This window comes from Austrofundulus limnaeus, unplaced genomic scaffold (genome assembly GCF_001266775.1).
Source record: "Austrofundulus limnaeus strain Quisiro unplaced genomic scaffold, Austrofundulus_limnaeus-1.0 Scaffold12, whole genome shotgun sequence".
NCBI lineage: Eukaryota > Metazoa > Chordata > Actinopteri > Cyprinodontiformes > Rivulidae > Austrofundulus > Austrofundulus limnaeus.
Genome location: NW_013952414.1, coordinates 3,298,483 through 3,310,424, shown reverse-complemented (window position 1 = coordinate 3,310,424; position 11,942 = coordinate 3,298,483).

Here is an 11,942-nt window from a genome sequence, read left to right as displayed (position 1 = left end):
GCGGAGTCCCTTTCAATAAAAATGCATATTTGTAAATTTATTTTTAGATTTTCAATTCATTATGGAATAAAAAAGACAAATATTTGTAATGTAAAAAATACACCGTTCCATGAAACAATTATTGGCAAACAGATCTTTTAATAATACTGTAATTTGCCTTTTTGGTGAGTCTGAATCAAATAATCATTTTAGCTTCTATCAGCTTAATAAGTTTGAAGAGGGCTTTTATTACGAATACTAATTAGGTTTTATGAGCCTGATCTAAAACATGATTTAGTTTGTTTGTTATAGATATACACTGAAACTTTGCTTGGAATGTAAGATTAATTCTGTAGATTTTGTTTCTAGTCGTAACAGTAACTAACAAGCTCGAGGTTTAGAGAGTGATCCTCTACAAATAAACTAAATATAACTAATTGGTTTTAGTGCAGAATTTCAGCATTTCTTTATTTACCATGATGCCACTGGAAGTGCTCAACATCTCTGAATAAGCCCCCCTAACACACTTTTACCCCCTCCCTTTGCTGCATATTCAGACTTTTTATTTACYATTTCATCCGGAGGGGCGAGCGTTGATAAATGACAGTGCTGCGCCCGGGAACTCTCCTGTTTAAGGAGCGGTGAGGGGATTTATGGACGCGCTCTGTGCAGGCCTCACCGTGATTAATCGACGCCGTCCTCCATGGACGCAGGCGGGGCTGGGGGCAGCAGGCCCTCCACTGTTTGGATAGGGAGATAACATCAAAGCAGCCTGCTGCTTGTGTTAAGAAAATACTGCATTCTGGGTCAGTGCAAATGAATCCAGGAGGAGCCTGAAACGGTTTTTAATGGTGTTCCCATTGATATATTATCACTGTGCAAAATTWGTGTCTAGAGGTCGTCGAATGACATTTTACAAACGTCTTTGCTCCCTCAGCTTCTCTCCTCAGACTTTGGCTGACTTTGATCACTTAGCTGTTTATGTTGGGCCACGTTTATGAGTAGAAAGTGCACGTGTTTGAGAGATGAAACATTAAGAGTTTTGCAGCACACAAAATAACAGCAATAAACTCGAATGGCTAAGTTGTAAAAACTAAAAATCTCTACTGTTGAGAAGTAATGTTTCCTTTTGCAGTCCTAACTTGACTTTAATACATTCGGGTCTGCTAAGGTTTACATAAATGTGCATCTAATGAGCTGTCAAAGGTGTACACCTCTGAGCTATTTACCTGTTCTCCTCCACACCTGCACTRTTGACCACAGGTCAGTCTGAAGAGTAGGATGCTCCGGGGCTCACATTGCTGCTCTTTTGATCTTCCATCACAGTGACCTGCTTCACCACAAGACCCACAATCCGTCTTCTCCCATGGGAGACTAACAAAAAGCAATTAATCTTCAACGACTGTCACCCAGGATTGAAAAGCAAATTGTTTTTTTTTTTCCTTTTGATGAATTTGCCAGGTCTGTTCAGCTAATTTATGCACGAAAAGTAAAGCAATCCTGGACAAATCTCCCTCTTTTCTTATCTCATTTACACATCAAATAGTCTCTCCCCGTTCCTATTGTGAGAACACTGTACACCTTGAGTCAACTGGGAATCATTGGGCGAATTTCCGCTCTTTATTTTCCACTTCCAACTGCTTCCCGAAGTCTCTAAAAGGATGCCAATTAAGCTGAATTCAGGCTGAGCTGAATGGAGCACTGTTACCTGTCCGCTGGGGTAGAACCTCTGCGGTGGCTGCCCTTTCCCATGCTTCCACCGCAGGACCTCGACCGCCGGCAGACAGAGGAGACACCTGTTCCCTCAGAGAGGCTGGCCAGCATCTGAAATCTTAGTGTGGGCCCCGACTATTGAGAGTGAGGCAGCACGATAAGGCCCCCGCGCCGTGATGGGGCGGATGAAATCTGAGGAGAGCGCAGGAAAGGGGATGCCCGTAGCCAGATGAATCTGGTGCAATTTGCCAAAACACAGTACCTCCTTCCACAAGTCGATTACCCACACTTGCAATAGAAAAGCCATTGTCTGGTATGAGTCTCCACTTATCTGTTCTTTATCGAAATGCAGAGATATAATAGCCTGTCTGTGCTGCAGTAAAGGACAAAGTTTTGTTCGAATGGGAGGAGGTGAAATGAAATGTTTCCATAGCTGTTGGGTTGAGTTCTGGTTGTAAGAAAACAAAATATCAATTTCTTCTGGAAATTCCTTTGATTCACAAACCCATCAAATTTTACACTCGTTGAACAATTTCTATGATTTTGGCTCTGCCTTCRCTCAACCCCTTCAGAAATAAAAGAGCACTGACGGTTTGAGATCCAGCAGGACCCATAAATGCACCATTGAACTTTTTTTTAACATGTGGTCAAAACAGCGACAGACTAAAATACGAGCACCATTGTTTTCTGATATCTTTCTTATCCCTCATGGTTACACCATAAACCAAACACTCCCTTGTTCTGACAGTAGCTTGTCCACGTTTTACATTTTCTCTCTTCCTGTCCTGACCGAAAGCTGTCAGGTACACGGGTCACAAGGGCAATAATGGTGCAGGGAGTTTGTGCAAGAAGTTTCCTCATACTGCCTCTGTCCTCACACCATATATCAGTCTTCCCAACTGAGGGTGAGTCACTTTCTCCATAACATCTTTGAAGTCCTGAAGATCCCAGGGTACATTTTGCTTTTACCATTGGACCAAAACTGCGAAGACTGTGCTCAGTCAGACAGCAAACTATGGCATTCTTTTTATTCTAACCCCTTAGTTTCAGTCAATTCAGCTAAAAATGGAGATGTTATGCTGATAGACCAAGTGTCCTTGTCTTATATACTTGTTGGGAATTACTTCACTGGCACATTTTTGGAACCAGCAACTGTGGACTAGCAATGTCTGGCTTTAAGTTCTGCATACTCACCAGCACAAAGGCTTGTCAAGGCTTCAATGTTAGAGATCTGGTTCAAAGTATTTCTCTCTGTASATTTACAGTCTTTGAGTCATTCTAGGGCTGGGCAATAGAAAAATATCTATTGYGATAGACACGTGATCAATATCAATASAAAATACCTGATAAAATGTTAATAATTTCACTGAACTCCGATCCAGAACTGCATGGCATTCTGGGGGATGTAGTCAGAGGAAAGACTAGTTAAGCAAGGTTGGTGGYATCAACTAGCTCACTCTCTTTGGTAAGCWAGCAACAACCTGTTGAGTGACATGTAGCAGTTTCATGTTTCACCACCGTGCCTCATAACTACTTAAAAAAAAGAACGACATGAAGTGAAAGGAGAAAATTGCAACAACTCAAGATGAAATTGTGGATAAAAGAGGAAATGTCACGTCACCAGTTTGGCAGYAATAAAAAGCTTTTTTTTTCTCCTGGTCCTCATTTCAAATAATCARTAATATGGACTGATATGAAACATTTATGTCGTGTTACATTTTTCAGCTGTATCACCCAGCCCTAAGTCATTTTATGATTCGTTCAAGGATTAAAAGACTCCAAAATTTAAGGGCTGGGCCAATGTGGTGTCAATAGACTTAACTTTAAAAGATTACAAGGCTGCTTGAACGCAAATGGTTTAAAACTTGAAAATAGTATTTTAGATTCAACATGGACTTGTTGCTTTTTTAAGTAGCTGTGAGCAAAGTTTGCTCAAAGGGTCTGAGCTGCAGGTAAATATGCTCAATTTTTTTTATTTCAATGTCATCATTCAACTGTAGGAAAAATAAATCCCTTTTGTTGAAACTGTAAAACAAGGCCTGGTTGGGGAAATGCCATTCTCCCACTGACTTGAACTTGCTTTTATTGTTTTCTTCCTGCAGGAGGAGCAGAAGGTTGATTTATGGATCAACATGTTGGGAGGAAAATACAAAAGTACCTCCTCAGAATAACTGATCCTGAGAGTAAAAAAGAAAAAAAAATCAAGAAAGGCAGGGTAGAAAGACACAGACAGCTGGTCAGATAGGAGATTCTTACAAAAAATAAAAAGTTAAAAAAGGAGGAGGGCGCAGAAGCCATTAGCTTTTCCTCCCCTCTTTTATGGGAGAGCCCGAACAATGACGGGCGCTCTCTCCTACAGAAAGGGGTTGGGAAAAAAAGCACAGGAGGGGCTCTAATAGGATAACTCCCCCATTAACCCAGGGGAACTGCCTTTCAGAGATGCTATCACTGTCAGCACACGTCTCCATCATCCCTGCCACTGTCGCCATGCAAAACAAAAAGACAAACATCCGTCTAAAGTCGAACCAAGGAAGTCAAAATGAAATTATTTTTGACCCTTTTTCTTTTTTAATAAGCAAAGAGTCCTGGAGGTGGTAATTGCCAGCAGACATCCGCCTCATTTCTGGGGCTGTCGTCATTCTAATATTCACTTTATGTTTACAGTTCAAACATCTGCTCTGAGCTGCTGAGCACTTAAGGAATCCTGCCTCTAACAGGCAGAACATGCACTTGTTTTCTTAAAAGTAAACACCATCTCTATGGTGAGTGTTATTCTAAAAAGGTAACTGACAGTGTTCATAAAACCTCACGCGATGCCACAGCAGACCCCCTGATTCAAAAAATGATGTAATCAGTGTCTCATTTAGTGTGTTTACTCTTCGGCTGAACATGGCGCTGCTCCTCTTGTTGCCAAATGTAGCAACTACTGGGAAAAGAGGCACGTCTGATTGCACAGACTACAGGAGAAAATGAGGGAGAGACTGAAATTGTTAAATCAAATTTACCATATTGGTGTAACATTTGAAATATAACCTAAAGAATCTAAATAATACCAAGATAGGTGCATGCATTTTAAAACCAGGCTAATCTAGACAGGTTATTTGCCTCCTCCGTTGTCGTACCTGCTTTGATGGAATAATTCCAGCACTTATTGTATGAAGAATGAGCATCAGGACACTGAGTGGATAACCATATGCTGTCACAGTAGAACAGACGCGCCTCATATTGAGAGCTCTGTTGACCTGGGAATTGTGTGGGAGGTGGAGAGCAGGGGTGGAGGGGCACGGGGGACTTGTGAGAGTTTTGTGAGGTACAAATCAAGGATTTAACTACTTCAGCACTCTTTGCTGTACTCAAACGAAACAGGCTGACGTTCAGCCGGGCTTTGGAGTGTGCGCGCGCTTGAAAAAATACTGACATTTATGTCGGACAAAAGAAGCTAGAAATAATAAATTGCTGGGTAAATTTTCGGACAAAAGAAGCTAGAAATAATAAATTGCTGGGTGGAGATGATGCAGAAAAAAGCAAGGAAGAAAAAAAAAGATCTAACAAAAGACTGTGACACAGAGAGAGGCAGATTTCGCAGCGCTGCCATAAGTCTTCATAAAATCAAAGGCAGATGTTCATTCCCTTTAACCAAACCACATCAGCTGTCGCTCCCCTTGTTTCATCCAGCCTCCCAATTATTTCTCAAAAGGGACAGACCAAAACCAACTATCGGTAAACATGCAGAACCCTCACATTCCATGAATGTCAAGCCGTACAGACACCGAATCAGTAAGCCTCTGTTTGTGTTATGGGGAAACCCCGCGTTGGTTCGTACTCAGGGCTGCAGCTATCACACAGTTTGGGGGGGGATGTGTTATTATGGTTGAACATGCCAGAAGCTCTGCCTCATCGAGAAACAACCTCACCCGTCTGTCAAACAACTGTTGGCTTCTTAGGGAGGTGCATCATCATTTGCTCTGTTGAAGTCTTACTTATGGGTAAATGTTGTTACCACAGAAAGCAGCGTTTGTGAATAAGACAAAACTGAATTCCTGTTAGAAAGGGTCATGGGAGAGTTTGCTCAGCATGCTCGTTCGATGGTTCAACCTTTTTTAAGCAACAGTTTATATCCTTTAAAGTGTTTTTTGGAGGTTTTGGTGAACATCTTCAGCAGTCTGGGTGAGAGACAGTGGCTGTAATTCACGAGCTGCATCCTCATGAGTACGCAGCTGGGCCACATCCTTCCCAGTCCGGGTAGGCTGCACGAAACTGCTGTGAAATGAGACGATCTAACCTTCGCTTGACGTATGTTTGCATGACCACGTGCTACCCCGTTACCATATGGTTTCATATCAGACTCAAAATGCGTTGGGTCACGTCTTTTCATCACAAGAATAACTTCACAATTAAAACGTTACATGTAAATAAATGTAAACATTAATAATTTGGATTTAGCTCCAGAATCAGTACTTGTAGTTGCATTTTATTGAACGTTATTGCAGCATAAATTTTGTCAGCTAAGTTTCTAAACTTACATTTAAAACCAAATGCTTCAGTCCGTGATGACTTTCCAAACTACRCTGACTYGTTAAAAAAAAACTCCACCGTCTTCGTTTGTTTAGTTTGTCGYCGGGGCATTGAATCCTGGGATATCCTCGGCTGGGAAGGATACTCAGATGCATCCATCCTCGGTTTTCGAAATTTTGTGGGCCGCGTGAGGAGGAGTCTTCGAACTGGGACCGAACTTGGCACGGGGCRGTGATGTATGCAGCTGACAAATACTCATTCATGAGCATGCAGCCCATGAATTGAGACACAGCTAGGGTAAACTCTGGACAGGTCACCAGTCCATCACAGGACCACTAATGCTTTCTCACTTAGGGTCATTTCAGAATCTGTATCGACCTCACATGCATGTTTGCTGAACTGTGAGACGAAATTGGAATACTCCACGTGCAAACTCCATTCAGAGACATTTCAAACTAAAGGGGAAATGAATCCGATTGCACTGATTTAAAATGCATGGCACATGATATGTCTAGACTAATTTTTGGTATAATCAAATGCATAATTATTTTTCTCTGTATGATTAATCTGTGATTAAGTATGAGTGACCCATGTCACTTTTTCATTAGGTTGAAGGATTTAAGACTGARCTTGATAATGAGGGCTCTTCAAATCGATGTGACACCTTTTGCCCCAATGGTAATGATCTGGTCAGAAGAATGTGTATAGGAATATGTCRTTATCTTGAACTGCCACCAATAAAGATGAAAACTGAATAAAGGTCTGTATTTGGTTCAGCTGAAAGGTTGTGTATGGCTTTATCTGCAAATAAATGTCTCCTGTGTGCTACAAAGTAAYGCACCGTTTTCTTACAAAATGCAACACCTTCTGAGTCAGTATCTCTCATCACTGCACCACCATAGCCTCCAGCTAAAACTCACATAAGCAAATGATGTTCTGTGTCTCAGCATTAAAAATACAATTTTGGAGAGCTCTTGCTTGCACTAATAGCGTCCAGTCAGCTTTTTTTTCAAACGAGGTGGGCCGCCTCTGCCCTGATTACACTGAACATGGGTATTTCCTGCCTCTAAGCCTCGCATATGGATTGAGTAAGGCAGTGGCAGAGGGACTACTGTTCCTCTCCACATCTTCCCTTCAAACAGAAAAATTACTGGTTCTGCTGTAAAAACACAAAGCCAGGGCATTTGGCTCTACATCTGCTCACAAATAAAAATCAGCCACAACTGATGCTTATTGCTCAGGGGCTAATTTTTGGTCCAATACATTCGTTCGTTTTGGGATAGAGATATTCTCACTGCAATCAAATCCTGGTGAGGCGTCACAAGTTTAAAAAGGGCGGGGCATTCTTTTACGGCAAATTTTTTTCTTATTCCATTTCCAGAAAGACAACACAGATACAGAAGTCCTTTTCCATTAAAAAAAATCATTATGAAATTTAACCTTCTATTAAAAAAACACCATACGAGTAGCTTATAGGTCCAATTTACACATACAGGCTTTTAAAGGCAGGGAAGTAACTTTTGATATATATTTATATTTTCTTTTATCAGAAAGAAAATTATTCCTTAGTGACCGTATTAAAAAAAGACATATGTAATGCAAACCTGTAAGATAATGGTGTTGGTTTTAAGGAAAGGAGTGAGATTTCACAAGTTGGATGGTGTATCATTGGAATCATATTATGTCCAAGAGGAGCCAATAAGGTACGCCCCTTAAGGTGTTTCTTATGACATTTTTTAATCTTAAAACACATTATTTCCACCAAAAGTGGTTTCCACTAGAAGGTGAGAAGACTCTGGTAAGGTGATCAGTTAAAAAAAGTGGTAACATAAATCTCTACAGGGGTATAAACAAATAAAGCTATATGATAAAAGGAAGTTTGCTTCCAATTTTGGCAAAGTTAAAGCGATAGAACGCCACTTCGAAAGAATTTTGTGAAATTTCAGTAATGCATTCGAGGTGGTACGTTTAGCTGCAACTGCTATGGTTTGCACTTGTCCATTTTCAAATGATTTTATGTAAAGAATGCAAAATTCATAGTAGTGTTATTATTTAAATATAGCATTGGTGTATACAAGTCATACAATGATAATGTTGATTCTATTCTATTCTATTCTATTCTATTCTATTATGTATAAATAGCCATGCTATTTATAACAGGGCAACAATGCACTTTAATTTCAGCTCTTCAATCCACTCAGAATTAAGCCAATGAGCTATCTATTCCAGGTAAGATATTAATTGTTCACAACTTTTCCACAGAACCCTACTTCAGAAGACTGTCTAAAAGAAGACGGAACATAATACCTTATAAACAGCAATGACAATTTAAAAAATGTATGGCCTTCTATTCAGTGGCAGTTCTAAACAATTTTTTCTACTGATCACTTAAATTGAACAGTTTGTTTTGYTTCTCCCGACTACAGTATTGGTGTTTCAAACAAAATATTTGTATTCATTTTTATCATTACTATTTTATAGAGCTTTATTTGTTGATACCGGTCGTAATTTTTCCGTAACGACTGCTGATAGTGGAGACACTGACGTGTATTTTCCAGCATTCGGCACACCTTCTGATGTATTTTATTTGGCAGCTGCAGACTTCACCTCAAGGTCATATCAGAAACCAAAGTAATGAATCAAACTAATTTGGTTATTACTTRTACATTTATATTCCGAGGTCTGACAAGTCAAGCTCTTAAATGCCAAAAAGTGGCGATTTAATTATTATGTTTGGAATAGCCGCTCGGGGCAGCTTTTAGTGGTACGATTTGTGAGCCTAGGCTAAAATAGACACCTTTTATTCTTCAACTAAAAACAGAAACTGCCACRCTCAAACAAATCCTAAACGACGTATCAAATTTCTGTTTTTGATTTCCATGCAAACAACATGTGGCGGTACAAAATCGTGCAAAAATCCACAGAAGCACACATTTTATGATTTGATTCTGCAAGGCGTCCCATATCATATTTTGAGCGTGAAATAGCCTTTTGTTGTCGTCTGACCTTTTCTCTTCCTCTCTCACTTGTCGTTGTCCTGTGGCTAACAAAAGAGATAGTGTAACACCTACTGAATTACTGGTGCAATATGACTGCCTGACTCGTTTTTGGCCTGTGAGGGTTGCTGGAATGCACCTTGGGTGAAAGGTGCCTCACGCACACACGGTCGGATCACTCCTCGGGTTACAGCGCTGGCACTTTGTCTGTTCGAGGATTTCTTATATTTGTACATAAAAAAAGAAGAACAAGGAACACAAAATTACGTTTTGTTAAAAGTCTGTGAAGTGTTCCGCATCAAGTAAAATCAGTGTGGATTCTTTCACGTTACTTGGGATGTGATTGGAGAGTTGATTTGAAACATCTGAACTCAAAATGTAATGCAATAAAGCACACTGCCTGATTGGTTATGGTAATTGTTGATTTAGACACAATAACTTTCAGTTCAGCCTCTTCAAATACAATAAAATCACTGAAAACAGATRTCAGTGTGAGGCTTCGAATAGAGCTGTCAGAAGAATGTCCCTGTGAAAACAAAGCATTGGTGCATTGTTAGATTTTACTGTGTGGGATAAATCAGATATTATAGAAGTGCTGAGAATAAAAAGCACATGACATTTTTGGCGTGACAGTTCCGCCATTCTGGCGTTTAAATGGCGGTGGGAGCTTTAGTGGAGCAGGGCTGAGCGCTCCTCTCAAACATATCCTGTAGGCTTTGTCCCGTGGCGGTGACCTGATCCAGTACAAAGGAAGCAACCAATCAGTGAGACATTAGATCAGCTCTGGGGAAAATTAATATAATTCTCTCAAGTCTGGCCTCACCTACCGTACTGAACCATGAGATCCAGAGGCGTGCATTTTATGTGCTTTCATCAGAGCTACTCCATTAAACTCCCCTTCGCTCYAGGTTCAAATGATCTACGGGCCTAATGATACGCTCGTAGAAGGTGTTGTGTTCCTCACAGCTGATGTCCAGACAAGGGTGGTCTGTGCAACYAGATCCTTTGACATCACGGAGAACATGAAAACATGAAACATAGTTATTGATCACTGAGTCCAGACTAATCAAATAGCTCCCTGGTTTGTTTGAAGTTACGAATGGTTACAGTGGGTGTTTACCGTTGCACTTCAGGACCCTTCAGCCACGCCCCTCTCAAACATACACAGACCAGAGTGTTATTTGTGTTGTTAAATTTACATTAAGTCCATTTTAATTGCATCAAACCACTAAACAGATCTTACAATAATGGGCCTGACAGAGAAAATTGCAATCATCTGTGAGGAGCCTGTGGCCGTGTAATGGACAAACCTGATTAATTTAATCTTGTTGCACTCCATTATGGCTGCACTTTATCATTTCAACAGATGGAGCACCAAGAAATTAAAAAACGCTCTCAAGGAGATGTGGCTCTCCCCGTCCACTTGCAGCCCCGCTTCTCGCGAAGGTGTGTTGGCTGTGCTGAAATGAAGCCTCGGACTGGAACCTTCGGATGAGAGCATTTCCGAGCCTAAATGAGATTAAGGGAATTATCAATTGATGCAACAAATCATCACAACTGCCTTGTGATGGATTGCTCGGGGCTGTTAAAGCCTGYCCATTCAATCATCTTGTCCGCTTAGTTAAAATATATGGAGGCAATCCAAGCATTCATGAATGTTGCATTATTATTTGCACAAAAAAAAAAAAAGAAGAAAATGTTTTAATAGGTGCAATATTATAGATTCCAGACATACTTTGTGGCCTTAAGGCCAGAAGGCCAAATTCAAGCAACGCTTGGGGAATAAAGAAACAGGATGTTTGACTCTTCAGGTTTCTTTTGATTCCTTTTCTTTCTGCCGACTTACCAAAAATGACTACATTAATTTATAAGCTTCTTATCATGTGATTCATTATTTATTGATGCCTCTTTTAAACTCTATCCTTTTTGAAAGAGAAACAATAAAACACTTGCTTCTTAAAAATGAGGCAATTTTTTTAGCTTTTTTTTTTGCAGTTTCGTTTTTTTCCCTTCTCCCTCAACAACCTGCCTTAATTGAGCTAAAACAATTAATTTTCTGATGGATATCAGGACAATATCATGTTTCATGTTAGGAAGCTGATAGAACATGTTACTGAGCACAAAATGTTTGCTAGTTACACATCTCTGTCAGAAACTTAACTAAGAAAAACTCAGAAAAACAGGAAAAAGTAGCCTTTCCTATTGTTGTTATGAATGTAAAGTGTTTTTATTGTAKATAAATGTTGGTCAAAGCTACAAAACGCATGTGCAGAGGGACTAAAGACCCACATGTAGACCAGGTACACCTTAAATAATTTCCAAAATGCCTTATCTATCATTTCTGCTGAGTAGATTAACACCATCTTTAACCAATGTGTCTCTCTCCTGTCTGAAGATACTGCCAAATAATGTTTGCTCCTTCAGCACCAAACAGCTCCTTTTCCTTTTTACGATTACTAAGGTTCACTTAGATTGTTGTGAACCAAACTGTGCTCTTAAAAACTCATGTATTGTGTGATACTGCATCATTTTCAACTTTAGAGAAATGTAGTCAGGGGGCTGCGTCTTATGCCATACAGAATGGAAACAAAAATGCTGTTTTTGACATCATATTTTAAATGTTTTCCAACACGAAGTAAAAAAAAAAAAATACAAGCAGAATTTGTTTAAGCAAAAGCTGATTTGACCTGTTAGATGGATTAAAATAAAAACATTAAATTTAAGCACTGTGTTTAATTG